Raw genomic sequence first — 14,287 nt, forward strand, 5'->3', positions numbered from 1 at the left:
ATGGGGTTACCTAGTGACTACCTTAGGGGTGTCTTACATGTAAGAAAAAATATGTTTTAGGCCTGGCAAATGGGTACACTTGCCAAGTTGAATTGGCAGCTTAAGACTGCACACACAGGCACTGCAGTGGCGCGTCTGAGCGATGTTTACAGAGCTACTATTGTGGGTAGCACAACCAGTGCTGCAGGCCCACTGGTAGCAATTGATTTACAGGCCCTGGGCACCTCTAGTGCACTGTACTAGGGACATACCAGTAAATCAAATATGCCAATCATGGATGAACCAATTAGATACACATTTTGTATAGAAGCACTTTCACTTTAGCACTGGGTAGCAGTGGTAAAGTGCCCAGAGTAACAAAAACAGCAAAACCAGAGTCCAGCACACATCGACAACCTGGGAAACAGAGGCAAAAAGTTAAGGGAGACCACGCCAAGGATGAAAAGTCTAACACATGTCCCCCCCAGCTGAAAGTGGGGAGCAACTACCCAACCTCATGGGAGTTCTCATCACTACGGCGGAAGAATCTGGACAGACCATCAGCATTGGTGTGTTCTGTACAGTGGCGGTGTTCCACCGTAAAGTCCATCCCATGTAGGAAAATGGACCACCCCAACAGTTTTGGATTCTCACCCCTCATCTGCGTTAACCATCAGAGGGGCGTGTGGTCGGTCTGAACCCGAAGTGAGTCTCAAACAAGTAGGATCTTAGCTTCTTCAGTGCCCAGACCCCAGCAAACGCTTCACGTTCTATGGCACTCCACCTAAGTTCCCTGGGAAGTAACTTCCTGCTAATGAAGGCTACGGGTTGATATAGGCCCTCTTCATTAAGCTGTGAGAGTACTGCTCCAATATCATGCTCTGAGGCATCTTTTTGAACAACAAACTCCTTGGAGTAGTCAGGTACCTTCAGCACAGGTGCTATGCACATGGCAGCCTTCAGGGCATCAAAAGCGGTCTGACAAGCCTCTGTCCAGATCACCTTCTTTGGTTGCTTCTTAGAAGTCAACTCAGTCAAGGGGGTAACAATGGTACCATATCCCTTGACAAAGCTCCTGTAGTAGCCAGTGAGACCTAAAAAGGCTCTCACCTCAGTCTGGGTTTTGGGAGGCTCCCAAGCCAGAATGGTGTCAATTCTTTGGCTGTAGGGGTGCCACCTGGCCACTCCCTACCTGGTGACCCAAGTACACCACAGAACCCTGCCCTATTTGGCACTTGCTTGCCTTAATAGTGTGGCCTGCCTTCTGCAGGGCCTCCAACACTCTGCAGAGGTGTTGCAGATGTTCCTCTGAAGAGGAACTAAAAACAGCAAAGTCATCCAGGTAGGCGACAATGAACTCATCCAGCCCAGCCAACACCTGGTTGACCAACCTCTGAAAAGTGGTAGGGGCATTCTTCATCCCAAATGACATCACTTTGAATTGAAAGTGCCCATCTGCGGTAGAAAAAGCTGAACTCTCCTTGGCCCCCTCAGTCAAGACAATCTGCCAATACCCAGACAGTAAGTCAAACATGCTGAGGTAGGTGGCAGCTCCCAACCGATCAATGAGCTCATCAGCTCGAGGGATGGGGTGTGCGTCAGTCTTGCTTACCACATTGACTCCCTGGTAGTCCACACAGAACCTAAGTTCTGGAGTGGCACCGGGTGCAGCAGCCTTTGGGACTAATACCAATGGGCTGGCCCAAGGACTGCTGTAATGCTCAATAACCCCTAGGGTTAATATTTTGGATACCTCATCCATAATGCTAGCCCTGACCCTGTCAGTCACCCTGTAAACTTTTTGTTTAATGGGTGGACTGTCCCCAGTATCCACATCATATGTGCACAAGTGTGTGAGCCCTGGGATCAGGGAAAACAGTGAGGCGAACTGTCCAAACACCTGGTGACAATCCCTCTGCTGCTCTTCAGTCAGGGAGGAGGAGAGGATCACTTCCTCCACGGACCCATTTTTTTCTCCTGCAGACAGTAGGTCAGGAAGAGGCTCACTCTCCTCCTCCACCCCATGATCTGTTGCAAGGAGCATGGAGAGTTCAGTCCGGTAAAAGTGGGGTTTGAGGCGGTTAACATTCAGGACCTCTGAAAGGGTTACTGGGAGTCTGTAAGTCCACCAGATAGGTGACTTCATTCTTGGGCTTCACCACCTCATAAGGCCCTGTCCACTTGTCATGGAGCACTCCAGGCTCCACTGGTACCCACACTCTTTGACCAGGTTGAAACTCGACCAGAGTGGCATTCCGGTCATACCACCGTTTCATGTCCTCCTGCGTGCTTCCAGGTTCTCCTGTGCGATACTCCTGAAGCAGGCAGTCTGGTTTCTCAGAGATAGGATATAGCTAATTACATCCTGGGGGGTTTACTAGAAGCTTTTTCCAAATCCTCCTTCCCCAGACTAAAAGTTCCCCCCACAGTGTGGCCATAGATCAGCTCAAAGGGACTAATCCCAAGTCCCTTTTGAGGCACCTCGCTGTAAGGGAACAGAAGGCATGGCAAGAGGACATCCCACTTCTGCCTCAAGGGCTCTGATAGGCCCATGATCATGCCTTTCAAGATGCAGTTGAATCTCTCAACCAGACCATTACTCTGGGGGTGATAAGGGTTGGTGAACTTTTAGGTTACCCCACACTCCTTCCACAGAGACTTCATATACGTGGATATGAAGTTGGTACCCCTACCAGATACCACCCCATGTGGGTAAAAACCCCATCAAAGCACGACCCACCACAGGGGAAGTGATTGACCTCAGAGGAATGGCTTCTGGGTACCGGGAAGCATGGTCCACCAAGACCAGGATAAACCTGTTCTTGGTGGACCTGCCAGCTTCTCCTTTCAGGGTCCCAGGAACTGGATGGTCACCACTTGGCAGGGTAGGAGTTTCAGCAGAGGCTCCAGGTGCTGGCAGAAAGAAGTCTTCGCTGTCCCTGAGATTCCAACAACAGGAGGCAAGTTCAGTTTCAAGCCCTTTGAGAGCTCTTCACAAGAACTTACATCCAAAAAGCAACCTAGGTTGGTGAATTGGACAGAGGCTTGTCAGAAAGCCTTTGACGTCTTGAAGGAAGCCAGGTGCACGACCCCAGTGCTCAAGGTTCCTGACTACTCCAAGGAATTTATTGTGCAGAGCATGGCATAGCGGCACAGCGGCGGTCCTAGCACAGCTAAATGAGGAGGGCCTAGACCAACCAGTAGTCTTGATCAGCAGAAGACTATTACTACGGGAACAGAGGTGGAGTGCTATTGAAAGAGAAGCATTTGCTGTGGTCTGGGCACTGAAGAAGTTGAGACCATATCTGTTTGGTATTCACTTCCGGGTCCAGACAGACCACAGGCCCCTCAGACGGCTTATGTAGATGAGGGGTGAAAATCCTAAACTCTTGAGGTGCTCCATTTCCCTTCATGGGATGGACTTTACGGCGGAGCATCGCCCGGGGATGGACCACACCAACGCTGATGGTCTCTCCAGATATTTCTGCCTTGGCGATGAGACCTCCCGGGAGGTTGGGTAGCTCTCCCCACTTTCAGATGGGGGGACACATGTTAGACCTGACAGCCTTAGGGTGGTCACCCCTAACCTTTTGCCTGCCTCCCTCCACTTTTTGGGCACAGTTTTTGCTGGTTTTAGGAGTCTGCGCACTTTACCACTGCTACCCAGTGCTAAAGTGCATATGCTCTCTCCTTTCAAACATGGTAACATTGGTTCACACCCAATTGGTTTACTTAATCTACTTATAAGTCCCCAGTAAAGTGCACTACATGTGCCAGGGCCTGTAGATTAAAAGCTACTAGTGGGCTTGTAGCACTGATTGTGCCGCCCACATAAGTAGTCCCTTAACCATGCTTCAGGCCTACCAGTGCAAGGCCTGTGTGTGCAGTTACACTGCAGCTTTGGCATTTAAAAGTACTTGCCAAGCCTAAAACTCCCCTTTTTTCTACATATAAGACACCCCTAGGGTATGCCCTAGGTAACCCATAGGGCAGGGTGCTGTGTAGACAAAAGGCAGGATATGTACCTGCGTTGTTTACATTTCCTGGTAGTGTAAAACTCCTAAATCCATCCGTTTTTACACTACTGTGAGGCCTGCTCCCTTCATAGGCGAACATTGGGGCTGCCCTCATACATTGTTTGAGTGGTAGCTGCTGATCTGAAAGGAGTAGGAAAGTCATATTTAGTATGACCAGAATGGTGATACAAAATCCTGCTGACTGGTGAAGTTGGATTTAGTATTACTATTTTAGAAATGCCACTTTTAGAAAGTGAGCATTTCTCTGCACTTAAATCCTTCTGTGCCTTATAATCAACGTCTGGCTGAGTTTAGTTGACAGCTCCTGTGTGCATTCACTCAGACACTCCCCAAACACAGGATACTCAGCCTCACTTGCATACATCTGCATTTTGAATGTGTCTTCCTGGGCTGGGAGGGTGGAGGGCCTGACACTTGCATGCCGTAGGACAGTAGCCTGCCCTCACACAAATGACTGCCACACCCTCTACTGGGACCCTGGCAGACCGGATTGAACTGAAAGGGGACCTGGTGCACTTCTAAGCCTCTCTTTGAAGTCTCCCCCACTTCAAAGGCACATTTGCATATTTAAACAGGGCCTCCACCCCTACCAACTCAAACACTTTCTGGAGAAGAGAACCTGAACCATAAACTGCATCCTGCCAAGAACACCTTCCTGGCTGCTCAAAGGACTCACCTGTCTGCTTTCTGTGAAGGACTGCTGCCTTGCTGTTGCCCTGCTGCCTTGCTGCTCTCTGGCTGTGGTGAAGAAGTGATCTCCAAGGGCTTGGATAGAGCTTGCCTCCTGTTCCCTGAAGTCTCAGGACCAAAAAGACTTCATCTCTACAAGAAGGACTCATTGTGCAGCAAAATTCGACGCACAGCCTCCCAGAAATGATGCACAGCCTGCACCGCAGTGAAAATTTCACTGCACTTTGAACTGGAACAACACAGCCCGACTTTGCAGTGAGAAGATCGACACAGCGCCAGCATAGCGAAAAGAAATTCAGTGCACGGTCTCACCAGATCGACGCACAGCCGAGCAGGAATGATGCAGACTTCCAGAGAGGAATCAACGCAGCGCCTGGCGTGCTGTAGAAAATTTGACGCAACACCTACCGGATCGACGCACCTCTTGTGACTTCGTCCTAGCAGTGCTGGAAATCCACACATCATCCTTGGGCATCTGAAAACCCAGCAACCCGAAGAGGATCCACGACCGAGCACTGGAAATTGATTCACAGCCATTGCTGCATGAAAACGAAACTACACATTGCTGTGTGCAGCCTGAGAAATCGACGCACACCCCTTTGTTTCCATGCATCTTCTCCTCTGTGGTTCTTTGCGGTGATTTTTCACACAACCCAGGTACTTTGTGCTTGAAAGAGACTTTGTTTTGCTCTTAAAAGACGTAAGACACTTTGGTGGTCATTACAACTCTGGCGGTCGGTGTTAAAGCGGCAGTAAAACCGCCAACAGGCCGGCGGAATAAAAATGGAATTACAACCGTGGCGGAAACCGCCAACATAGACAGCCACTTTAACACTCCGACCGCCACGGCGGTACAAACAAACACCGTGGCGGTAACCGCCAACAGACAGGCGGAACACAATGTACCGCGCACAGTATCATGAGAGGCCAATCCGCCACCTTTTCCGGGGCGGATTCACCGCAAAAAAAACACGGTGGAAACAGGACTTCGAAGGGAAAACGCTCACCTCTACACACCCCACGAGGACCCAGGACGCCATGGAGCCGGAACTTCAGATACTCCCAGCCTTTATCTTCCTGCTCCTCTACCAAGAGCACAAACGCCGGCGGCGAAGACCACGGTGAGTACTGCACCTACGACACAGGAGCGGGGGAGGGAAAAAATACTGACACACACACACAATACGCAACACCCCCACCCCCACCCTCACCCACGACAACACACACACCAATACATATTGATACATCACAGTTACACCCCCTCCAAACCCCCCCTGGAAGAATGCAAGGACAAAAGGAAATGAGTTGAATGATTGTAATATATTCAAATACATGAATCAAAAATATTTACATATATAAACATTTACACTATGAACAATTATATACACCAAGAACACAAGTCCAAGGGATTCCACCATCATAGTCCGTGGACCACTGGGCCCAAAAGGCATGGGCGAGGCCCACACTCAATACCTGAACAAGACGGAGAGAACACTGCTGGGGCATCAGATAGAAATAAAACAGGCACCTCAGGGGGAAGGGAAGGGGGGGCACCTCAGCCGGATGAGTGCAAGACGCCAGATCCACGAGGGGGCTCCATGCCCATTGATGTATCCTGGGGAGTGCAAAGCCTCAGTGTCTCAAGTCTCTCCACTGAGTGGGTTGCCCACTGTTCAATCCTGGGGAGTGCAAAGCCACAGTCTCTCAAGTCGATAACAGTGGGTGGGTTGCCCACTGTTCAATCCTGGGGAGTGCAAAGCCACAGTCTCTCAAGTCTCTACAGTGGGTGGTTTGCCCACTGTTCAGTCTTGGGGAGTGCAAAGCCACAGTCTCTCAAGACTCTACAGTGGGTGGGTTGCCCACTGTTCAATCCTGGGGAGTGCAAAGCCACAGTCTCTCAAGTCTCTACAGTGGGTGGTTTGCCAACTGTTCAATCCTGGGGAGTGCAAAGCCACAGTCTCTCAAGTCGATAACAGTGGGTGGGTTGCCCAATGTTCAATCCTGCGGAGTGCAAAGCCACAGTCTCTCAAGTGGATAACAGTATCCACTGGTTCTGAAGGGGACTTTGTGCCCAGAGGGCTTCATCCTGCCAAGGACTGAGGTAGTGGATGCTTTTCTACACTGGTTCTGGAGGAGGCTTGGTGCCCAGAGTGCTTCATCCTGCCAAGGGCTGAGGTAGTTGATGCCTTTCTCCACTGGTTCTGGAGGGGGCTTGGTGCCCAGAGTGCTTCATCCTGCCAAGGACTGAGGTAGTGGATGTGAATCTCCACAGGTTCTGGAGGGGGCTTGGTGCCCAGAGTGCTTTATCCTGCCAAGGACTGAGGTAGTGGATGTGAATCGCCACTGGTTCTGGAGGGGGCTTGGTGCCCAGAGTGCTTCATCCTGCCAAGGACTGAGGTGGTGGATGTCAATCTCCACTGGTTCTGGAGGGGGCTTGGTGCCCAGAGTGCTTCATCCTGCCAAGGACTCAGGTAGTGGGTGTGAATCTCCACAGGTTCTGGAGGGGGCTTGGTGCCCAGAGTGCTTCATCCTGCCAAGGACTGAGGTAGTCAATGCTTTTCTCCACTGGTTCTGGAGGGGGCTTGGTGCCGAGAGTGCTTCATCCTGCCAAGGACTGAGGTAGTGGATGTTAATCTCCACTGGTTCTGGAGGGGGCTTGGTGCCCAGAGTGCTTCATCCTGCCCGTGGCAGCCTCAGTAGCGTAGTAATCATTGGCGCTCACTGTCCTGCGGTGCTGCTGGCAGTCCTGTCTTGGGCAGCGGGAATGCTGGCGGTCTTGTCATGGGCAGCGGAGCTGCTGCTGGTGGTCCTGTCTTGGGCAGCGGAGCTGATGCAGGCGGTCCTGTCTTGGGCAGCGGGGCTGCTGGCGGTCTTGTCCTGGGCAGCGGGGCGGCTGCTGGCGGTCCTCTCTTGGGCAGCGGGGCTGCTGCTGGCGGTCCTGTCTTGGGCAGCGGGGCTGCTGGCGGTCCTGTCTTGGGCAGCGGGGCTGGTGGTGGTCTTGTCCAGGGCAGCTGGGCGGCTACTGGCGGTCCTCTCTTGGGCAGCGGGTCTGCTGCTGGCGGTCCTGTCTTTGGCAGCGGGTTCTGCTGCTGGCGGTCCTCTCTTGGGCCGCGGGGCTGCTGGTGGTCTTGTCCTGGGCAGCGGGGCTGCTGCTGGCAGTCCTGTCTTGGGCAGCGGGGCTGCTGCTGGTGGTCTTGTCGTGGGCAGCGGGGCTGCTGCTGGCGGTCCTGTCTTGGGCAGCGGGGCTGCTGCTGGCGGTCTTGTCCTGGGCAGCGGGGCTGCTGCTGGTGGTCCTGTCTTGGGCAGCGGGGCTGCTGCTGGCGGTCTTGTCCTGGGCAGCAGAGCTACCGCTGGCGGTCCTCTCTTGGGCAGCGGAGCTGCTAGCGGTCTTGTCCGCTGTGCTGATCTTCCCAGACTTGCCAGTTTTAATGTGCCCCTTCCCCAGCGTGGATGGTGTCGCAGCTGTCTCCACACTCCCAACTGTACCCCTGGGAGCGGCTTTGGTGGCTGATTTCTTTTCTCTCTCCCGCCGGGCGCTGGCCAACTTTTTATGCTTGACAGGTGGGGGACTGTCCGTACTCTGGCTCCTTGCCACACTGGCTGCCCTGCTGCCTGGTGCACTCCATAATCCGGTGACTACTGGCACCACTGGTCCCGCCGATGTTGTGGCTGTGGTGCTAGGTTGGGACCTGGAGAGTCGGGCCCTAGGAGACTGAAGGGGTGGGGGAGGTGAGGGAAAGAGGTCAAGGTTGGCCAGAAAAAGTTTCTTCGGAACACTGGGACGGGTAGCTGGAGGGGCTTTGGGAGTGGAGGAAGAGGTTGTGGTTGTAGGAGGTGTACGTTTGCTGACTTTGGGTGAAGGTGCATGGGCTGGAGGCTGTCGTGAGGTGGATGGCTGTTGGGTGGGTGTGTGGCTGCGTTTGTATACCTTGGGAGGTGGCTTCACAGACACACTGGGAGAGGACACAGGGGACGTGTGAATGGTAGTGGGGGTGGTGACTGCACGTGAGCGGGGTGTGATGGTGGGTGTGCTGGTGATGGACGTAGTGGCTGAGGATGAAGTTCATGCAGGTTTGAGTGGAGACGAGACATGGAGGGAGGAGGGAGACGAGGAGGAGGGGGACACAGTGGAGGCAGTGGATGTTGGTGTGTCTGCATGGATCTGATGCTTGGGTGAGTACCTGTGTGATGTGTGGTGCTTATGTTTGCCTGAGCTTCCCTTGTGTGTTGAGGTGTGTGCATGCTGGTCTGATGGTGTGCTTGGGATAGGCTGAGGTACATGGGTGTGGGTCTGGGTGGAGGAATTTGGAAGGGGGAGGGGGAGGCTAGAGACAGGGACAATGGCTGCCATCAGTGCTGAGGTCAGAGTCTGAAATGCTCGCTGAAGGGCTGCCTGACCAGAATGAATGCCCTCCAGGTATGCATTGGTTTGTTGCAACTGCCTCTCTATACCCTGGATGACATTCAAAATGGTAGACTGCCCAACAGTGAGGGACCTGAGGAGGTCAATGGCCTCCTCACTAAGGGCAGCAGGGGTGACTGGAGCAGGGCCTGAGGTGCCTGGGGCGAAGGTGATGCCCACCCTCCTGGGTGAGCGGGCACAGGGCAAAAGCTGAGGGGCTGCTGGGAGGGCGGTGCTGGTAGGAGGGGTGACGGCTGTACCTGTAGATGCGTGGGGCACAGATGGGCCCGCCACCGCAAGGGAGCTTCCATCAGAGGAGGAGTCCGTATTGCTAGTGTCAGCTCCTGTCCCCGCCGTGGCGCTCCCCTCGCCCTCCGTCCCACTGGTGAATTCAGACTCCGTAGTTTCGCCCTCCAGGGCCATGTGGGATGCAGCTCCCTCCTGCTCCGGTGCCACTGCTCCTCTGCCTGATGATGCTAATGCACACACAAACAGGGAGACCACAAAAAGGGGGAGGAAGGCAGAAGAAATACATTTTGAGTGCATGCAATACTGCTACCGTTGGTGGACACGACAGACACAGAAGCACCCTGCACTGGAGTCCACTATTCAATCCCAGGGACATGGGTTACAAGGCTATGGGCGATTTCTACACACATGGATGTCACAGGAGCCTGACCAGGTGTAGTTGGCACTGTACACAGGTGGGGTGGGGTGACACAGGGCCTGCCTTAAGTAGGGTCCTTGCCTACTAAACTCGCCCTGGCCTAGGGGAACCCACAGCCCACCTCCCCCACCCAGACACCTCCAATGTGCGCTGAATCAGCAGAATGAGAGTGTACTCACCCCCTTGTTGCTGCTGTGATGCCCTCAAGCGCCCATCCAACTCCGGGTACACCATCGGCAGGATCCTGAACATCAGGGGGGTCATGGTGCGACGGGCACCCCTCCCACGTTGAGAGACCATCCCCAGCTGGGCCTCCGTCGTCTTCTTGCTCCAGCGGCGAATGTCCTCCCATCTTTTCCGGCAGTGGGTGCTCTGTCTGTGGTAGACCCCCAGGGTCTGGACTTCCTTGGCGATGTCACGCCAAATGTCCTTCTTCTGGTGGGTGCTGACCTACAGGAATAGTACAGGGGAAAAGGAGAAGATATTAGCGCCCGCACCGTCAAAGTCATTGGCCCACATCCCTATCCTTACCATGACGCACATGCACTCATCGTCTTTTCATGCACTCCTCATTCTCACCCCACCTATATTTCATCCGCCCCACTCCACACAGGCATAGCCCATACAGCATGCTCACAGTGTACTTACCTGTTTGTCTGGAGGACCGTAGATTAGCGTGTACTGGGGGAGGACCCCATCCACGAGTTTCTCCAACTCCTCCGTGCTGAAGGCAGGGGCCCTTTCCCCAGACACACGAGCCATTGTCTCTTCCAGACTGAGGTCACAGCAGCACTTACAGTGTAGGTCCTCTCCTGTCGAAGATCAGGTATCAAGTGATTAAAAAGAGAGAAAATGGCGGTCACGTCTTCGGCGGTGTGTACCGTCACCGCCGGCGTACAACGTCATTGGCTCCTGGGACCCATAGGGTCCAATGTTAACCAATGCAGGATTGCGCCGCGGTCTTCGATCACCTACCGCGACGGTGTACAACACCAGCGCAGTTACCTCATATCCCCTTGTCCCACTTTACAGGTCAGGCAGCCACCATTTCATGGGCCCACATGCCATTATTTTTGGCTGCGTCACACATATGTAGGCCTTGCCTAAACACTCATAAAGGGTAATTTCGAATTGCTAATATTTTCAGAGTAAGCTGTGTCCACGTACCTCAGAGTTGGTTGACTCTCTGCTCGCTGTTCTACTCAATAGGCACCGTCCGCTAGGGCATGTGAGGAGATGGTGGCATCCTCCGGTGTACAGACCGCTGGTGGACCTGTCGACAATGGAGGAGCGACATGTGATCATCACCTACAGGCTTGATCCAGCCACAGTCCATGAACTGTGTGCCCAGTTGGAGCCAGACCTGATATCAGCTATCCGCCATCCCACAGGAATCCCCCCTCAAGTGCAGGTGCTGTCAGTACTCCATTTCTTAGCAAGTGGGTCTTTTCAAACTACAGTGGCTATAGCATCAGGGATGTCCCAGCCTATGTTTTCCAACGTGTTGTCCAGAGTGTTGTCTGCCCTGCTGAAACACATGCGGAGCTACAAATTTTTCCCTCAGGTGGAGGATTTGCCTACAGTGAAAGGTGATTTCTATGCCCTGGGACATATCCCCAACATCATAGGTGTCTTTGATGGGACACATGTGGCCTTAGTAACCCCCCCCCGCAGTAGTGACCAGGTGTACAGAAACCGGAAGAGTTACCATTCCATGAATGTGCAGATGGTGTGTTTGGCAGACCAGTACAACTCCCATGTTAATGCCAAATTCCCTGGCTCAGTGCATGACGCTTACATCCTGCGGAATAGCAGCATCCCTTATGTGATGGGGCAACTCCAGAGGCACCGGGTGTGGCTATAAGGTGAGCACATGGACCCAATACAGTGGGAATAGTTGTCTGGGTCTGTGGATATCCCTATGAGTCCTTGTGTGTCTAACAGTTGTCCCTCTCCATTTGCAGATAACTCTGGTTACCCAAACCTGTCATGGCTACTGACCCCAGTGAGGAATCCCAGGACAAGGGCAAAGGAATGCTACAATGAGGACCATGGGCGGACTAGGAGGATTATAGAGCAGACCTTCGACCTCCTGAAGGCCAGGTTCCGGTGCCTCCACATGACAGGTGGTTCCCTATTCTACTCACCAAAGTAGGTATGCCAGATCATCGTGGCCTGCTGTATGCTTCACAACTTGGCTTTGCGATGACAGGTGCCTTTTCTGAAGGAGGATAGTCCGGATGGAGGTGTTGTGGCAGCTGTGGAGTCTGTGGACAGTGAAGGCAAGGAAGCAGAAGAAGAGGACATCGACAACAGGAACACAGTGATCCTGCAGTTCTTCCAGTGAGACACAGGTAAGAAGACAACACTGCCTGCTACATCTGATTTAAATGTACTACCTCTCTGCTGTCTGTCATTTTCACCCAGTGTATGGTCACTGAGTTGTCACTTACGATTTCACAGATGTGGGTCCCACTGTGTGACATCTGCTTTGTTTCCTCATGGACTATAGCTGTGTGACATAGGTATGTTGACATTGCATTTGAATGAGAATTTGCCACTGTAATTGCTAATACACAATTTCAAAATCACAGACAGACTCCTGATTGTTTTGTGCTTTAAGGGTGTGTATTTAAGTGCTCAGTATTGGAGGGTGTTGTAAAATGGTGAGGGGTGATGGTGGAGGACTATCCATGGCAGAGTCCAGTCTCTTAGTCTCACAGGTGCATTGTCCAAAGGGGCATAGGAAGTGGAGCTGGGGCAGTTTAAGAATGGACAGGGTGACAAGGTGGGACAAACTGATGACAATCAGGGTGGTCTCATTTCTTGGTGGGGGTCTTGGCATCGTTCTCTGTCTTTGTCCTGGATCTCAGGGACCATTTGCGGGGTGGTTCTCCCTCTGCAGGGGGTGGGGTGCTGGTGTGGTGGTCTCTGTGGCGGTGTCTCCTGTCCACTAGCGCCGGCGAAGGTGGTGGGCAGTTCATCGTCCAGGCTGGTGTCAGGGGCCCCTTGTTGTGCCACAGTGTCCCTCTTGGTGTTGACGAGTTCATTCAGCACCCCTACAATGGTGCCCAGGGTGGAATTGATGGATTTGAGTGCCTCCCTGAAGCCCAAATACTGTTTCTCCTGCAGTCGATGGGTCTCCTGAAACTTGGCCAATACCGTTGCCATCGTCTCCTGGGAATGGTGGTAGGCTCCCATGATGTTGGAGAGGGCCTCGTGGAGAGTGGGTTCCATGGGCCTGTCCTCCCCCTGTCGCACAGCAGCCCTTCCAGTCCCCTGTGTTCCTGGGCATCTGTCCCCTGAACGGTGTGCCCACTGCCACTGCCTCCAGGTCCCTGGTGTTGTTGGGGTGGTGGGTTAGCCTGGTTTCCCTGTAGTGGTGGACACACTGCTGCTTGACGTGTCCTGGGGACAGAGGTATGGGCCTGCTGGGTGGGTGCTGTGCTGGTGTTTCCAGAGGGGGGAAGGTCTGTATTGGCTTGTGCCAGTGTGAGGGGAACCGACTGTCCGAGGTCTTAGATGGGCCGGGTTTGTCATCTAGATCCAGTTGCACAGAACTGCTGTCATTACTGTGGGCCTCTTCTGTGGGTAGAGTGGACATATCTGGACCCTCCTGTCCGGTGACGTTGGGTAGGGGTCCTGCAGGGGTGTAAAAGTATGATTATTGCATCTGTGTGTGCCATGGTGTGCAATGGGTGGATGACCGTGTACCCCAGTGCTTGCATTCCTGTGTAGGACCTTGTGTGATAATAGTTTAGGGGGGTGTATGGGTATGTGCAGTGGACATGCTTTGGTGATGGGTGTCCATGCTTTGGTGCTGCATGCAGGCCTTGGGTTTGGGATGTGTGGTTTGTGATATTGGGACATGTGTGAGGAGTTGGAGTGATGGGGGTGAGGGTGGGGATATGTGATGGCATGCAGGTAGGTTGCGGGATAAGGTAGTAACGATTTGTCTTACCAGAGTCCATTCCTCCAGCTACTCCTGCGAGGCCCTCAGGATGCAGTATAGCCAAGACCTGCTCCTCCCATGTTGTTATTTGTGGGGGAGGAGGTGGGGGTCCGCTGCCAGTCCTCTGTACTGCGATGTGGTGTCTTGGGACCACAGAACGCACCTTCCCCCGTAGGTCTTTCCACCTCTCCCTGAGGTCATCCCTAGTTCTCCGGTGCTGTCCCACTGCGTTGACCCTGTCCACGATTCTTCGCCATAGCTCCATCTTCCTAGCTATGAAGGTGTGCTCCACCTGTGATCTGAATAGCTGTGGCTCTACCCGGATGATTTCCTCCACCATGACCCTGAGCTCCTCCTCAGAGAACCTGGGGTGTCTTTGCGGTGCCATGGGGTGGTGTGGGTGATGTATGGGGTGGAGTGTGTTGTGATGTGTGGGGTGATATTTAGAGGTGTGTTGTGTGAGGTGCATGGATGTTATGTGAGTGATGGTGTTGAGTGCCTGTGGATGCTCATTTATAGATGGTGGTGTCTCTCTCTGTGCTTCTTTCTCAATTGCTGTC

Source organism: Pleurodeles waltl, chromosome 1_2 (genome assembly GCF_031143425.1).
Source record: "Pleurodeles waltl isolate 20211129_DDA chromosome 1_2, aPleWal1.hap1.20221129, whole genome shotgun sequence".
NCBI classification, from domain to species: Eukaryota; Metazoa; Chordata; class Amphibia; order Caudata; family Salamandridae; genus Pleurodeles; species Pleurodeles waltl.